This window comes from Dromiciops gliroides, chromosome 3 (genome assembly GCF_019393635.1).
Source record: "Dromiciops gliroides isolate mDroGli1 chromosome 3, mDroGli1.pri, whole genome shotgun sequence".
NCBI classification, from domain to species: Eukaryota; Metazoa; Chordata; class Mammalia; order Microbiotheria; family Microbiotheriidae; genus Dromiciops; species Dromiciops gliroides.
Genome location: NC_057863.1, coordinates 330,529,082 through 330,545,831, shown reverse-complemented (window position 1 = coordinate 330,545,831; position 16,750 = coordinate 330,529,082). Strand labels below are relative to the sequence as shown.

General features: G+C 38.3%; 1 protein-coding gene across 3 annotated transcripts in view; it reads right to left on the bottom strand.

Annotated features, from left to right (window-relative positions):
• Positions 1-16,466, bottom strand: part of NR1I2 (nuclear receptor subfamily 1 group I member 2) — a 64,849-nt gene extending 48,383 nt beyond the window's left edge. For all 3 annotated transcript variants that reach the window (XM_043991328.1, XM_043991330.1, XM_043991329.1), the window contains exon 1: positions 16,291-16,466. The gene's annotated coding sequence lies outside the window, so the exon portion shown is untranslated. The remainder of the gene's footprint in view (positions 1-16,290) is intronic.
• Between the last annotated feature and the right edge of the window lie 284 nt (positions 16,467-16,750).

Genomic DNA, 16,750 nt, shown 5'->3' with positions numbered 1-16,750 from the left:
AGGAAGAACCTTATCTTTTAGCTTTTTTAAAAACATCTTTTAGATGAGTGTTTACTAAAGTAAGGACAGTTGGTACAAAACACTTTCCCCCATCCCCAGTTAGCAACACACTCTTCCACAAGTATATGTAAAGTTCAGGAGAAAGTGGGCTCAAACTTAGGGACTACATGTGGCAAAAAAGTAACTCACAGGTCCTGGCTAATGGAAATCCTTTTCTCCCATTTTGTGAGATGCTCAAGAAATTCCCCTTGGGAGTGGTGTGGTTTCTTTGCTGAGTTCCTTCTAGAACCATGAGTCCAAATTGTTCCTCGCTCCCAATGCAGTCACCATCATCAGTTGATCCAAGGATGTGGCTAAGACACCAATAGAAGAGAGCCCAAACATCTTCTGGACTCTTCAAAGCTTGAAAGGTTCTCTTCCCCAGCGAAAGTGGGGAAAAAGGAGCAGACCTGACTGTGAATGGTTCTTTTCAAGGGTATGCTGGAAAGTCAAATTTGCTGAAATTCCTTCTCCAGTCACTTGATTATTTATAAATGGTCCCTTAGGAGGGGCCAAGTTTTCTTGGTCTATCCGAATGCAGTTTCTGAGGCAATCTTATTCTCAATCATTCTAGGCTTTTTATCACTTAGTCTAAAGCCTATGAATGCTTAGTTAAGGTATCAAAGCTAAAATGGGGTGAGGTGGTTTTGTTGTTTATTGTTTCATGCCCTACTCTTTATGACTACATTTGGAATTTTCTTGGCAGATACATGGAATGGTGAGATGAGGAAACTGAAGCAAATAGGGTTAAGTGATTTGCCCAGGGTCACACAGCTAGTAAGTTTCTGAGGCCAGATTTGAACTCAGGAAGATGAGTCTTCTTGACTCCAGACCCAGCATTCTACCCACTGCACTACCCCACCTCTATATGTTGTACTCACTGCATATACTGTTTTCCTGATTCTGTTTACTTTTCTTTTCCAGGCTTCCTTGTATTCATCATATTCATAATTTCTTTCAGCACAATAATATTCTATTACATTTGCATATTATAATTTGTTTAGCTATTTCCTAATTAATAACCATCTACTTTGTTTTCGGTTCTTTGTTACTACAAAAAGTGCTACTATAAATATTTTGATTTACATTGGACCTTTTTTTTTCTTTCATTGACTTCCTTCAGTGGGATCTCTTGATCAAAGGGTGCAATAATTTTTTTTTTTTTTTTGGTGAGGCAATTGGGGTTAAGCGACTTGCCCAGGGTCACACAGCTAGTAAGTGTCAAGTGTCTGAAGCTGAATTTGAACTCAGGTCCTCCTGAATCCAGGGCTGGTGCTTTATCTAATGTACCACCTACCTGCCCCCAGGGTATAATAATTTTAATCAATTTCTTAGTATAATCTCAAATTACTTTCCAGAATTATTGGATCAATTCATGCCTCCATCAACAATACAAGAATGTTCATGTATTTCCTTAATGTATTTTTTATCTTTGACAATTTTTCTTGCTAGTGATTTTGAGCATGTTTTCAAATAGTCATTTATAATTTGCAATCCTTTTGAAAACTTTATTCATACATGGCTCTTGTTCTTATACATTTGTGTTCATTTTCTATGTGTCTTGAATATGGGAATCCTTATCAGAGATATTTAATGCAAAGGTTTTTTTCTTCAATTTTTCTTCTTTTGCTTCCCTTACTTATCCTATTTGTGTTAATTTTATTGGTGTAAAAGCTTTTGGATTTCATGTAATTGAAATTATCTATTTTTTCTTTTGTGATTGCCTTTGTATTTATTTCTCCAGCTAAAAAATCTCAACCAAACAAGGGATAGGAGAGATTATAAGACCAAGAACCATTCCCCAAAGGAAAATTGGTTATAAGTTATGATCGATGAAACTGTAAATTGGTACAACCACTATAGAAAAGAATTTGAAATTATACTAAAAAGTTACCAAAATTACACATAACTGGAAAATAATAAAATACTTTTATAATAAAAAAAATTACCAAAATTTCATACCCTTTGACCCGGGAATCGCATATCTGGGTATATACCTCAAGGAGGTCAGAAAGACAGAAATAAAGGTCTCAAAATATTCATGGCAACAATTTTGTGGTAACAGAGAACTGGTAACAAAGTGGGTGCCAAATGATTGGACAATGCCTAAAGAAATTATGATCTATAGATATAATAGATTACTGTGAATTAAGAAAGATGAATAAAAGGAATTCAGAGAAACATGGGAAAACATAAGAATTGATTCATAGTGAAATAGACCCAGGAAATACACATAATGATTATAACACTGTGAACTTTAAGGACAATAAAACAAAACTAAATAATGCATAATTATAATAACCAAGCTTGTCTAGAAAGATAAGAAAACGTACTCTCTCCTTTCACTGGAAAGGTAGGGGATTCTGGTACTGGAATGCTGGTGACATGGTGGGTGTAAACTATGCCTTGTATAGTCTTTTGTGCTTCAAGGACCATTCATTTCCTTGGTGTGGGTAACCCTCTTCTGATCCACTTGTAACTTCTCCATGCCTTACTTACTAGATTGTTGGAGTCTAAATTGCAGTTGTTTCTTTTCTGGCCAGAAACTCCAAGGGTCTTCTTCTCCCAGACGGATTCTTTTCTGAAGTCAAAGTAGGCCATCTTTTGCCTCAATTCTTACCTAACCTTTAATCACTGAATGGGTATTGCCTCAGACAAACAGACCTGAGGAAAGACCTTAGCTTAAGAAGGCCAAGGTCTCAGGGACATCACCAGTTGTCCTAACCTGTGTCTTTCCAACTGGACTCTGATGACTCTGGAGGAGAGTGTGAAGCCAATGCACAGCCCTGCCTCACTTAAATCCAATTCACTTGCAAGTCAAGACATCACCCTCCTGATGTCATTGGTCCTCTTTGAGAACAAAGGATGAATAATAATAACAACAGCAATAGCTACAACAGCTAGATGGTTAAATAAGTTGCTGTAGCTAAAGAAATTCCTTGATGACCAATTCCCTCATAATCGTTCTCTCCATCCTCACTTAGGCTGGTCCTTGAGGACAAATACACAATGCACTGGACCATATTGGAGGCCTTTCCATCTTGGTAGGATCTGCCAGAGTTTCCATTTGACTAATATATCCTTTGAAATCCAATGAGGCATGGAATAGGATTTTAGTGGAAGCCTCTTACCAGAGTGTGAGCTCATTAAATGTTTGAATTGAAGGTCTTTGTTAAATAAACTGATTCTTAGCTCTGAAACTTCACCTGATGGTGTTAATACAGACCTGTGCTTAATCCTATGCCAGAGGGCACTGAGGCACCAATTACTTCCCATATAAGAACATTTACAGAATGGGACTTGGCACAGGGTGAAAGAGAAAAAGCTCTAGGCTGTTTGGGGAGCTGAGCCATTCTGCAGAATCTCAACAGGTGGGCCACAAACATTTACACTTATCACAACCCTCCCTCTGCACCCTTCTAAGGAGAAGCAGAAACCTTAATTATTTTTATAATATATGCGGTGCTGAACTCATTTCCCAGTGCTTATAGAGCAATTATAAGTACTTAATAGTATTTATGAGCATTGTAGAGTTACAGTGCTTATAGTATGTCTGAAAACTTGGAAGAGCAATATAGAATGAGAATTTTTCCAAACCAGGGGCTTCTATCCGGGGTCCAGAGATTTCCGAGGGTCCATGAACTTGGATAGAAAAAAATTACACCTTTAGCTCTGGTGCATTTTATTTTATGCATTTAAAAAACACTATTCTGAGAAGGAGTCCATTGGTTTTGCCAGACTGCCAACCAGGGCCATGACACACACAAGAAAAGGATAAGAGGGGGCAGCTAGGTGACGCAGTGGATAAAGCACCGGCCCTGGATTCAGGAGTACCTGAGTTCAAATCCAGCCTCAGACACTTGACACTTACTAGCTGTGTGACCCTGGGCAAGTCACTTAACCCCAATTGCCTCACTAAAAATAAATAAATAAATAAATAAAAGGATAAGACTTCTGTTCTCTGGTATATGACACTACACATGCCAGGTTTGGGGGCACTACCTTGAGTGGGAGTTTTGATGTTAGAAGACTTAGCTCAATTTCTTCAGGATATTTAAGATACAGGTTTGTCTTGTCTTGAGCTGAATATAGAAGAGTGTTTAAAGAGAAACTACTTTGGGAATTCAAGTTATTAAAAGTGATCAGTATTGGTTGCTTGTTCATCAAGGACGCTTTCTATATAGAAATTGTAATGTTCTTTCCTAAGCTGTACAACTGTGCTATCTTGGCCAAGCCACATGTGGCATACTAGGGAACTGTTTGCATGAAAACATTGACTAGAAGCTATGTTTAATGCCCCAGAATTGATTCTGATATTGAAATGATAGCAAGAAAAAAAATTTTTTTTAAAAGAAATGATAGCAAGTAGAATGGTAGGATACTCAGCATTACTCACCAAAGGTATCTAACTTTCTTTGGAAAAAAATATAAAGCCTTGATTAAGAATCCACATTGATTTTATAGGAGCATTTCAGTAGAAGAATTTACTTTTTAATAATTATTTATTACCCAATGTTCAACCAACCAGAAACCATAAATTACTTAGGAAAGAACTCCCAAACAAGGCTTTGTCTTGGGTCTCTTATCTTCTTCCTCTATTCTACATCATTTAGTGATCTCATCAGCTCCCATAGATTCAATGACCATCTTTATGCAAATAACCATTAGATAGATCTCTTTATCCAGCCCCGAGGTCTCTTCTGACCTCCAGGCTCACATTACCATATTATATCACCCTAACAGGCCTATGGAATTGGATACCCCATAGATATTTCAAACTCATTTAGTCCAAAGCAGGACTCATTTTCTTCCCCTCCCCCTAAGTCCTCCCCTCCTCCGAACTTCCCTATTATTGTTGAGGGCACCACCATCCTCCCAGTCACTCAGGCTCACAACCGAAGCATCTCCTTGATTCCTCACTTGCATTTATTCATCATATCCAGTCTGCTGAACGTTCTTGTCAGTTCCACCTTCATATTCCTCATTATGCCATGCCTTCTCTTCTCTGATACTACCACCCTTCTAATGTAGCTTTTCATCATCTCACACCTGAATTATTGCATTAACCTTCTGATTGGTCTCCCTGTCTCAAGTCTCTCCCCACTGTAACCCATCTTCCACTGAACTGCCAAACTGATCTTCCTAAAGCAGGGGTCTGACCAACTCAAACCCCACTCCCACCCACCCACACACACACACACACACACACACACACACACACACACACACACACTGAGTAGTCTCCAGGGGCTCTCTATTCCCTCTGAGATCAAATACAAAGTCCTATGTTTGGCTTTTTTTTTTAAAGAATATGTAGGATTTATTATATACTTTTGGTTTTTTGTTTGTTTTTGGCAGGGCAATGAGGGTTAAGTGACTTGCCCAGGGTCACACAGTTAGTAAATGTCAAGTGTCTGTGGCTGGTTTGAACTCAGGTCCTCCTGAATCCAGAGCCAATGCTTTATCCACTGTTCCACCTAGCTGCCCCCATTATATACTTAAAAAAAGTAAGTTGTATGCAATAAATATCTAGTTTCATGCACAATTCCCTCTTTCTGTTCTAATTTGCATATGGAAGTATTCTTCCAAGATTTTAAGTCCCATCAACCATACCTCTAAAAAAAATTCCCATAAATCTAAAGTGATCTAACTAAATTAAAGACCTCCTGATGTCCTCTTTTAAGGCTGTGATTGTTTATTGGAGGAGACCAAAACACACAAACATGATATATTTCATCAAGGCTATTCTTCACGTGAAAATACATTTTGTTTTCTCTATATTTCCTGTGGTTTATTTTGGTTAAAGCAGGGTTACTATTAAAGTTATATACAAGCAATGGTGCATATTTTATTTATGAGTTTTATGTAATACTAATTTTTTTTTGGTGAGGCAATTGGGGTTAAGTGACTTGCCCAGGTCACACAGCTAGTAAGTGTTAAGTGTCTGAGGCTGGATTTGAACTCAGGTCCTCCTGAATCCAGGGCTGGTGCTCTATTCGCTGTGCCACCTAGCTGCCCCTAATACTATTTTTTTAAAAAACATTTTTATTTAAGGTTTTGAGTTCCAAATTTTATCCCTTCCTTCCCTCCCCCCTCCCTTAGGTGGTAAGCAATCAAATATAAGTTATACATGTGCAATTATGTAAAACATTTCCATAGTAGTTATTTTGTATAAGAGGACTCAAATAAAAGAAAAAAATGAAAGAAAGTGAAAAATAGCATGCTTCAGTCTGTGTTCAATCAATACCAACACTTTCTCTGGAGGTGGAAAGTATGTTTCATCATTAGTCCTTTAGGACTGTCTTGGATCATTCTATTGCTGAGAGTAGCTAAATCTAATTCACAGTTCTTCTTTGAACAATATTGCTGTTACTGTATACAACATTCTCCTGGTTCTGTTCACTTCACTATACATCAGTTCATGTAAGTCCTTCCAGGTTTTTCTGAAATCCTCTTGTTATTTCTTATAGCACAATAATCTTATATTACAATCATATACCACAACTTGTTTAGCCATTCTCCAATTGATGGGCATCCCTTTGATTTCCACTGTTTGGCTTTTAAAGCCCTTCACAACTATCCCTTTTCTGTCCTTCCAGTCTTGTACTTGACTCTTTTGTGCATTCTTTTGTGTATTCTATCCAGCTACATTCTCCTCCTTGATGTTTGTCACACAGGACACGCCATCTCCCCACTAAGTGGTATCTTTTCACTGGCTATCTTGCCATGCTTGGAATGTTCTCCCTCTTTTCCTATACCTCCTGGCTTTTTTGGATTCCATCAAGACTCAGCTCAAAACTTACTTTTGACAAGAGACCTTTCCTGTTGTGACAACAGTACCCCCTACTCAAATTATTGAGCATTTACTCAGTTTATTGTGATGGGTATCAGTGATTATATTAGTGAATTAAGCAGAATAGGATTAAGATTGTTATGTCTGGATAAGGATTATATATGTTAAGACCAAATAAATTCTTATGTATTAGTGATATTGATATTATGTATTAATGGTATCATTGTGGATTATAGGATAAAATCATATAACTGTTATAGAAAAGCACATTACATTTAGCACAGAAGCTTGCTGATTACAGCATCAACACCCCTCATCCCTATGAGGTGTCATTGCTCCATTGTGGCCTTTCCTTTCATCCCCCCACTTCCTTATTTCCTATGAAAACCTCTGCTGGGGTGGCAGGTGGAATACCTTTATTGGAAAAAATGTGAAGTTAATAACTCAAAAACTTGCTGACAAAATGGTTATAATTGATAGACATGCCCCTCAGTAATTCTGAGTGTTAACCAATCATGAAATTGTATTGCCTTGTTCTATTTTAAGTTGTTTCCAAAGCAGCTAAAATTAGCTAGCACCCAAGTGGAGGGGTCCCTGATCTTGAGGAATATCTTAAATCCAATTGAATAGAGACACCTCCCTCCCCCCACAGTCCCTAATACATTGAAAATGTTTGGAGTGCCTCAGTGTCCTTTGTCGCACATTGGATTGGAATTTTGGGGTCACACTGCCTTCCCTTTTTCCTTCCTTCCCCCATACCTTACCTCTGAGATTGCCTCATATTTATACCATATATTTCTTGTATGTGCCTAGTTGTTGGCATGTTGTCTACCCTAGTGAAATGTTAGCTCTTTGAAGGAAGGGACCTTGTTTTTGTCTTTCTTTGTATCCCCATGCTAAGCACATGGTAAGCACCTAATAAATGCTTGATGATGATGAAAATAATCCCTATTTAACAAGATATGCTAGGAAAACTAATTGGAAGCAGTCTGGGAGAAATTAGGTTTAGGCCAACATCTTACACCACATACCATAACAAATTCAAAATAGGTATGTGATTAGAATGTTAAAGATCATGTCATAAAAAAATTAGAAGAGAGGCATGTATTTTTCACAGCTAAGGATAGGTGAATTCTTAGCCAAAAAAAGGGTTAGAAGTGATTACAAAAGATAAAAGATATAATTTCAGTTATATGAGATTGAAAAGCTTTTGCATAAAAAATTAATACAACTAGGCTATGAAGGGAAAGTCAACTGGGAAAAATTGCTGTATTAAATATTTCTGAATAGGGTCCAATATCCAAAGCATATAGGTAAGTAATATAAATATTTGACCAAAAGCCATTGTTAAGTAATCAAAGGATGAAAACAAACAGGATTCAAAAGAAGAATTGAAAAATATTACCATCCTTATGAAAGAAGTTTCTGAATCATTAATGATTAAAAGAAATACAAATAAAAACAATCCTGAGGTTTCACCTCACATCCAGCAAATTGGCAGATGACAAAAGATAGGAATAGTTTTGGAGGGGTTGTGCACACTAATGCTGGTTTTTTTTTTTAGGCAATGGGGGTTAAGTGACTTGCCCAGGGTCACACAGCTAGTAAGTGTCAAGTGTCTGAGGCCGGATTTGAACTCAGGTACTCCTGAATCCAGGGCCGGTGTTTTAACCACTGTGCCTTCTAGCTGCCCCATTAATGCTCTTTTGATGAAACTGTACATTGTAAATTGGTCCAAACATTCTGGAAAGAAATTTGGAATTATGTGTTGAGTGACTGAAATATCTCTACCATTTGACCCATAGATTCTACTGCTAAGCATATACCAAGGAAGTTAATGACAAAAAGAAAGGCTCTATAAATACCAATCAATTTATAGCACTACCTTTTTTTTGGTAGCAAATAATTGGAAACAAAGTAGATGCCTATCAACTGGGGAATGGGCAACAAATTGTGGTTGATGATTATAATCAGCTATTACTGTGTTCTAACAAGTCATAGTTATGATGAATACAGAGAAACATAGAAAGACATAAACTGATGCAAGGTGAACTAAGTGAAATCAGGAGAACAGTATATTTGTAATGGTGGCAACAATATAAATCGACAACAATAAAACCATAAAAACTGAATGCTTTGAAATTATAATGATCAAGTTTGGTCCCAAACTAGAAATATTAGGACAAAAAGCTTGACCTGCTTTTTTTGCAGGGGTGGGGGACTATGGGCATAGAACACTGCATGTAACATCAAACTTTTTTTAATGTTAGGTAGGGTTGTGTATCTTCTTTTCTCTCTTTCTTCTTTATTAAGAGATGGCTTTCTGGGAGGGATTGGGAAGAAAGACTACATTGGCAAATATAGATGATGTAAAAACAAAACTTGATAAAAGCATTTTTAATAATTTATTATAAAATTGAGCATCAGTATAATAAAATAAACTTGCTTTGTAACTCTTTTGTAAATAGTATTTTATTTTTTCCAATTACATGTAAAGATACTTTTTATGTTCATTTTTTAATAGTTTTGAGTTCTAAATTTTTCTCTCTCCCTCCCTTTCCTCTCCCCTCTCCAAAACATCAAGCAATATGATATAGTTTATTTATATATGTACAATCACATTAAACATATTTCCACATTAGTCATGTTGTGAAAGAGGAATCAGAACAAAAGGAAAAAACCTCAAGAAAGAAAAAAAAACTAACAAAAAAGTAGAAATAGTATGGTTCAATCTGCATTCAGATTCCACAGTTCTTTTTCTGGATATGGAAAGCATTTTCCATCATGTGTCCTTTGGAATTTGGAATTGATGTTTTTCCCTTCTGTTCTTGATAGATTCCATCTTAAAATGACTCAAAGCATTCTTTGTTCCATCTTACATTTGCTAGAAAGCAACTCTGTGCTAATTATTCTGAAACTATAGACACTATTGGAGCAGCTAGGTGGTACAGTGGAGAGAGTTCTGGGTCTGGAATCAGGAAGATTTATCTTTTTTCAGAAATTTATTAGGTGTGTGACCCTGGGCAAGTCACTTACCCCTGTTTGTCTCAGTTCCTCATCTATAAAATGAGCTGGAGAAGGAAATAGCAAATCATACCAGTGTCTTTGCCAAGAAAACCCCAAATGGGGTCAAAAAGAGTAAGACACAACTAAACAACAATAAACACTATTGTTCCTGAAAACGAGTATGTACATATTTCTGCTATTTAAGAAATTTGTGGACTAAGAACTTTATCTGAGTTGAAGCATTGCCCCTTATCATCTTCAAGCAAATGGTCCAGATGAAACATTGGTGCAGAATACTGATACTATCTTTGAAGATTGGCCAAAAAGACATCTTTCAATGTCTTAGCCTATGTTCAACAATGGGAGCCAGACCTGATGAGGTACTAATGGGGTAACTTGGCAAAACTATTTTCATTCAGACATTTGAAACCTTAAATTACAAAAAAGAAAAAGTTTTGGATGCTGTTCTGTCTGCATCAAATTTCTATACTTTTTTTTTAAGCCACAAGAATTAGTCTTTGTTAGAAACTATGCAAGTCAGAGACAACAATATTATTTGATGATGAACTGTAAAAGACAACTATTCTCAACAATACAACGATCCAAGACAATCCCAAAGGACTATGAATGAAACATATTATCCACCTCCAAAGAAAGAACTGATATTGATGGAACACAGACTGAAGCATGCTATTTTTCACTTTCTTTCATAGTTTTCTTAAAGAAAATTACTAATATGGTAATGTTTTACATAATTTTACACGTATAACCTATATCTGGGAAGGGAGGCAAGGAAGGAGGGATCAAAATTGGAACCCCAAACTATAAATAAACATGTTTATTACTTTAAAAAAAGAAAAAAAATAAAGAAAAAAGAAACTATGCAAGTGAGCCAAGAGTAGAGGATCATGGGAGTTAGAGTTAGGATCTTAGAAATTATCTATTAAAATCCAAAAATTTGGGCCCAGAGAAATCACACTGCAATGGAGATCAGGAAACCCAGGTCATACAATTTCCAGACAGAAGATGATCTATTGAAAGGTTTCTTCCCAGGATAGCTGACCGTTAGTTGAATCATTAGAATTGTCTTCTCTAGAACCACCTAATGCTGTGTTTTGCTACATATGCTAGGTGGACTCACAGAAGTTCAAAGACAGAGAAACAGTAACTTTCCTTTAGACACTAACTGCAGTTGTTCAGATGTAGTCGCCTTGTATTTCTATATCCAGTAGTATAAGATGGGAATATATTTCTCTACACAAAACTCTTCAGTTGCTTTCTATTACCTATTGGGTAAAAGGTCAGACAGCCTCGTTCATGAATGGACACCATCCTCCCCTTCCAGCCTTCTCTTGCTCCTAACTTCCCTATATTCTACTTTCTAGGCAAATTGGACTACATCACCACCACCACACCTTCCCACCTCTGTCTCTTTGGTCTTTATGTCTCAAATGCTCTTTGCCTCACCTTCTATCCATCTTTTAAGACCCAAATCAAATGCCAATCTCCCCAAAGGAAGCATTGGTAGGAACCTATCTATCCTTCTTTTGCAAAACTTCACAGAGCACACTGCTTTCATTCCTTTAATAGGACAGCTGGGTGGCAGAGTGAGAATACTGGACTTGGAGTCAAGACCTGAGTTCAAATTTTGTTTCAGACATTTACTAGCTACATGACCTTTGGCAAGTTACTCAACCTCTCTGACCCTCAGTTTCTTCATCTACAAAACAGGATGATAGCACCTCCCACAGGTTGTTGTGAAGATAAATTCAGGGACTGTATCTAAGTGTTTTGCAGACCTTAAAAAAGAGCATATAAATGACATCTATTATTACTTATCATGTATTCTAGTCATTAGTGGATATTACATTCCCCCTTACTAGACAAGTTTCATGACAGCAATGAGTGTTTCTTAAATAAATTTTGTCTCTCCTCAGGACCTGAAACAGTGACAAAGGAGGCACTTAATGTTTATTGAATTGTCATTGCACTGAACTGTAAGAGCCCGGATTGAAGCATGCTTATTTCAATGAGTAGAATTAATAGGTTTTATGGTCCACAAAGAATAGAATTTGTTAAGCATACAGTAGAAATACCATCTTTTCAGATCATGTCATGGCAAGAACTGAGGCTCTCCAGATCTGGAAAACATAGCAATGGTTATAATGATGAGTAAACTCCTTCCAGAAGAGTTAGAAATTTTTCATAGTCATTTCTTTTCTTGCCTCCTATATTTGTCAACTTCAACAGTCCTGCCCTCTTAGTCTTTAGAAATAGACTGGAATTCTTTGTCCTTCCTCCTTCCCCTTTTCTTTTGACAAGACCTCCTAAACTCTTTGTTACTGTAGTTTGCTCACTCTTTCCCCTCCATAATCTTGGCTAACAAGTTCCAAAGGTCTAGTTTTGGAATATCAGAAGAACAAGTGTTTCTATGTCTCCCCATGTCTTTCTCTTGGGCAGGTGCTATCTCTCCTTTTTCAAAATTTTATAGCAGATTTAGTCACCTGCAAGAGAGAGAGAGTTGAGTTCTTGATATAACCTTTGTTCAGTTCAATGAGTTTAAGATAATTGTGAGAGGTCATTGGCTAGCTCCCACAATGTCATAAATGAATGTTGATCTTCCGGCTGCAATTGAGCTGATCACCAGATTGAAGTGGTCAGGGAGTTCATGAAGAGAGAAGCAGTGCTGTCTTTTGGCACCAATTCAAATAAAAAATTCCAGAATCTTATTCTTCATTGTCTATCTTTGAAGTCACTTCTGATTTCCATCATCCATCTCTTTTTTCCCCTCTTAAATGGAATTCATTTTTTCAATATTAATAATATTTTCCCATGTACATGTAAAAATAGTTTTCAACATTTGTTTTTATAACATTTTGAGCTCCAAATTTTTCCCTCTCTCCCTTCCCTCCCCCCTCCCCAAGATAAAAAGAAATTGCATATAGGGTATATGTGTACAATCACATTGAACATTTCCACATTAGTCATGTTGTGAAAGAAGAATCAGAAAAAAAGGGAAGAACCTCAAAAAACAAAAAAGGAGAAATAGTATGGTTCAATCTGCATTCAGATTCCACAGTTATTTTTTCTGAATGTGGATAGCATTTTCCATCATGAGTCCTTTGGAAATGTCTTGTATTGCTGAGAAGAGCTAAATCTATCATGGTTGATCATCACACAATGTTGCTGTTACTGTGTACAATGTTCTCCTGGTTCTGCTCAGTTCACTCAGCATTAGTGCACTTGAATCTTTCCAGGTTTTTCTGAAATCAGCCTGCTCATCATTTCTTATAGCACAACGGTATTCCATTACATTCATATACCACATCTTGTTCAGCCTTTCCCTAATTAATGGACATCCCCATAATTTCCAATTCTTTGCCACCACAAAAAGGGCTGCTATAAATATTTTTGTACATGTGGGTTCTTTTACCTTTTTTATGATCTCTTTGGGATACAGACCTAGCAGTGGTATTACTGGGTCACCATCCATCTCTTAACACATTTCTTTCCTTTGGCTTTATCACCTGCATCCCAGTGTAACCCCAAATGATCCTTATCCAGGGATACAGAGAAGCCCAGAAAAGGAATTTTGCATAGGCTTCTAGAATGTCAGGATCACAGGTCATTTAACCCAAACCCTGATCAAAACATTAAGTCCCCTCTAACCATGACAAGTAGTTGTCCAATTTTTATTTGAATACTTCCAGTGATGAGGAAACTTAAAATCATATTACCATATTATTTGAAGGATTTGATCAAGTATTTCTGGAGATCACTGCTGAGAAATATTCAGTAGTTTCTTCATGAAAATCCAAGACACTGAGGCAGTTAGGTGGCACAGTGGATAAAGCATTGGCCCCAGATTCAGGAGGACCTCAGTTCAAATTCGGCCTCAGACACTTGATACTTACTAGCTGTGTGACCTTGGGCAAATCACTTAACCCTCATTGCCCCCTCCCCACCACACACACACACACAAAGAAAAAAGAGAGAAAATCCAAGACACTGACTGAAATTCTTTTAAAAAGGAGAGTGTGATCCCTCCTATAAAATAGGGTATTGATATTATCTTTTTCTTCTATAGTATTTTTGCATCTGTATTTTTAAAGCACTTTCACATTTGATTCCTTCATGTAATACTTCTAAAGTAGGCCTAGTATTCCCATTTTACAGATAAGGGAACTGAGGTCCAGATACATTGTGACTTGCTCAACGTCAAAAAACTTTAGGGATGTCCACCAATTGGATATAACACGTGTGACTGTATATGTGACACGGATGAAGATTCAGCAAAGAAAATTAAGGAGCACTTGGACAAATAAAGAGAAAAGCAGGAGAGACCAGTGTCACAAAAACCCAGAGTGAAGAGTATCCACAAGTAGAACTCGGCCAGCTCTGTCAATTGTCTAATTCACTGCTTTTATGGGTGAACCCATTTATCTCCAAAGGAGAGCATTTGTTTTGAGTCATTTTCCCTACATTTCAAGCATGCATTGAATACAGTCCACGCGCTAATCACAGTTTCCCCCAAAGCTCTCTCACAGTCTCTTTTTGTGACCCGGCGCCCACAACTATCACTCGTGACCTATTGTGAGGCTAGGAGAGAGCTAATTGGTCCACCTGGGGATCGCACTTGTTGTACAAAGGACACCGGTGTGAGAAGTTGGAAAGATCTTGGGGAGCTTCTGCCAGTCAAGGACGCAGCAGCAACAAGGGGAGGAAGAGTTGGTGGGAAGGATCCCAGAGGCTGCTGCGCTCTCAGGAGGGACCGTTCAATCACGGAGTCCTTGCGATAAACCGGCTTGTATGTTTCTATGGAGAATGGTCCGGGTCAGCTCGTGAAGTGGGTGAAGCTAGGTGTCTTGCAGCTTCCCACCTCCCCTGTTTTTGCCCCTCTCTCCTTAAATTGATTCCTTTTCCTTAAGTACTCAGTAAATTCATGTCCGACTGACTGCCTAGAGATGCGTACCTAGACCTCTTTCCAAAGGGAATGGCAAGGAGTAGGTAGCATTCCTCACTATTAGTGCTCTGAAACAATGGTTGATCCCTTGGCGCTGATCAGAGTTGTCTTTCAAAAGTCAATACAGGGGCAGCTAGGTGGCGTAGTGGATAGAGCACCGCACCGGCCCTGGAGTCAGGACTACCTGAGTTCAAATTCGGCCTTAGACAGTTAACACTTACTAGCTGTGTGACCCTAGGCAAGTCACTTAACCCCAATTGCCTCACTAAAAAAAAAAAAAAGTAAATACATATTTTTGTATGCTGCCAATATCAGGATCTGTTTTGCTTGACTCTGCATATTTGTTACTTGTAATTGCACCGAGGGTCACGGTGGAAAAGATAGGACACTGGCCTTGTAGTCAGTGACCTCTGCTCAAATGCTCCCTCAAATATTTACTACACAGCAACAACCACTGGAGTAATACCCTTAGACTAAATTTGCTGTGGTTTGAAGAACTGCCATTATTCTAAAATGACATATTATTCAGAGCCTCAGAGGCCGTTCAATCCAACATCTCCCGATATTGCAAATAAGGAAACTGAGGCACAGCTAGTAGGGAGGGAAGGGAACAAGCATTTATTAAGTGCCTGCCATGTGTCAGGAATTGTGCTAAGCATTTTATAAATATTATCTCCCAGAAACCCTGTGAGGGAAGTGCTATTACAATCTGCATTTTATAGTTGATCAAGTGACTTGCCCAGGGTCTTACAGCTAGTAACTATCTAAGGCTGGGTTTGAACTCTGCGCTTTCTGACTTGGGGCCCAGTGCTCTAACCACTGTACTATCCAGCCCTGTTGTTCCTTTCCTTCCCTCCCTTTCCACGTGGTTGTTGCTATGGGGAAATACTTTGGCAATAATAGAGGGGAGGGTGTTGCTACACTGGGCCCTAAACTATACCCTCATCTCATAGCAACCAAGAAATTGTTGTAGAGATGAGAATGGAAAGTGTGTGGGGGAGGGAGTGTAAGGGGGAGGATGACAGTCCTGACTAATAGAATCATAGATTTTGGAGAGGAAAAGAGGTTTAAGTAACTTGTCCAAAGTCACACAGATGGTGGAGAAGGCAGGATTTAAACCCAGGTTTTCTGACTTCAAATCCAGTACTTCCTTCCATGCTTACCATGCTGACTGCTCAGGAGGCCAGGCTTACACACTGCTTTGTGATCATTTCCCAGCGGGTAAAAGTAATGAATAGCTAGGACCCCCAGGTGCTGTTAATGCTATAGCTCCTTCTTTATAACTATCTTAATCCTGAAATAAAAACCTAAGTTATTATTCTCCTATGTCAAAAATCATTGGCCTGTAAAATGAAGCCAATCAGTATGGTTTCCCAGCCTTTAAAATATATAGAGAGAGGTGATTTCTTCTCTCAATACCATGTCTTCACAGTGGGATGGGGCGCCAACACTCGGAAGTCCCAGGAAAAGAAGAGAAAAGAAATCCTACCTGTGTGTTGACACCTTGGTTTGTCCCAATTCTCTCCTGGGGGTAAGAGGTCTGGAGAAGCCACTTTGGAGAAACACAAGTGAACAGCTGTGGAAGTGAAGCTAAAATAAAGCCATCCTAAGACAATCGCCTGGTTTAGCTGTTCTGTTCTCCCAGAAGTTTCCTGCACCAAGTCAGGAACGAAGGCAACACTTTCTCCTTTGAACCTATTCCCAGGTCATTCTAAAGGGCGTGAGCCAATCCTGGCTCACACCTAGTGTTCAGTCCCCTTCCTTCTATAGCTTCTAGCCGCCCCATGTCTGGCACTCCTGAGTCCCAAGTCCATTGACTTTTCACCAAGTAAAAGGATGTGTTACCGTATTTGCTCTCGTTAATCCTCCCTCTTCTCACCAAACCCAAGTTTTCATTCCAAAACAATGAGCGGGGTGGGGGTGGGGGGAGCAGAAGTAATTTTGTCAGC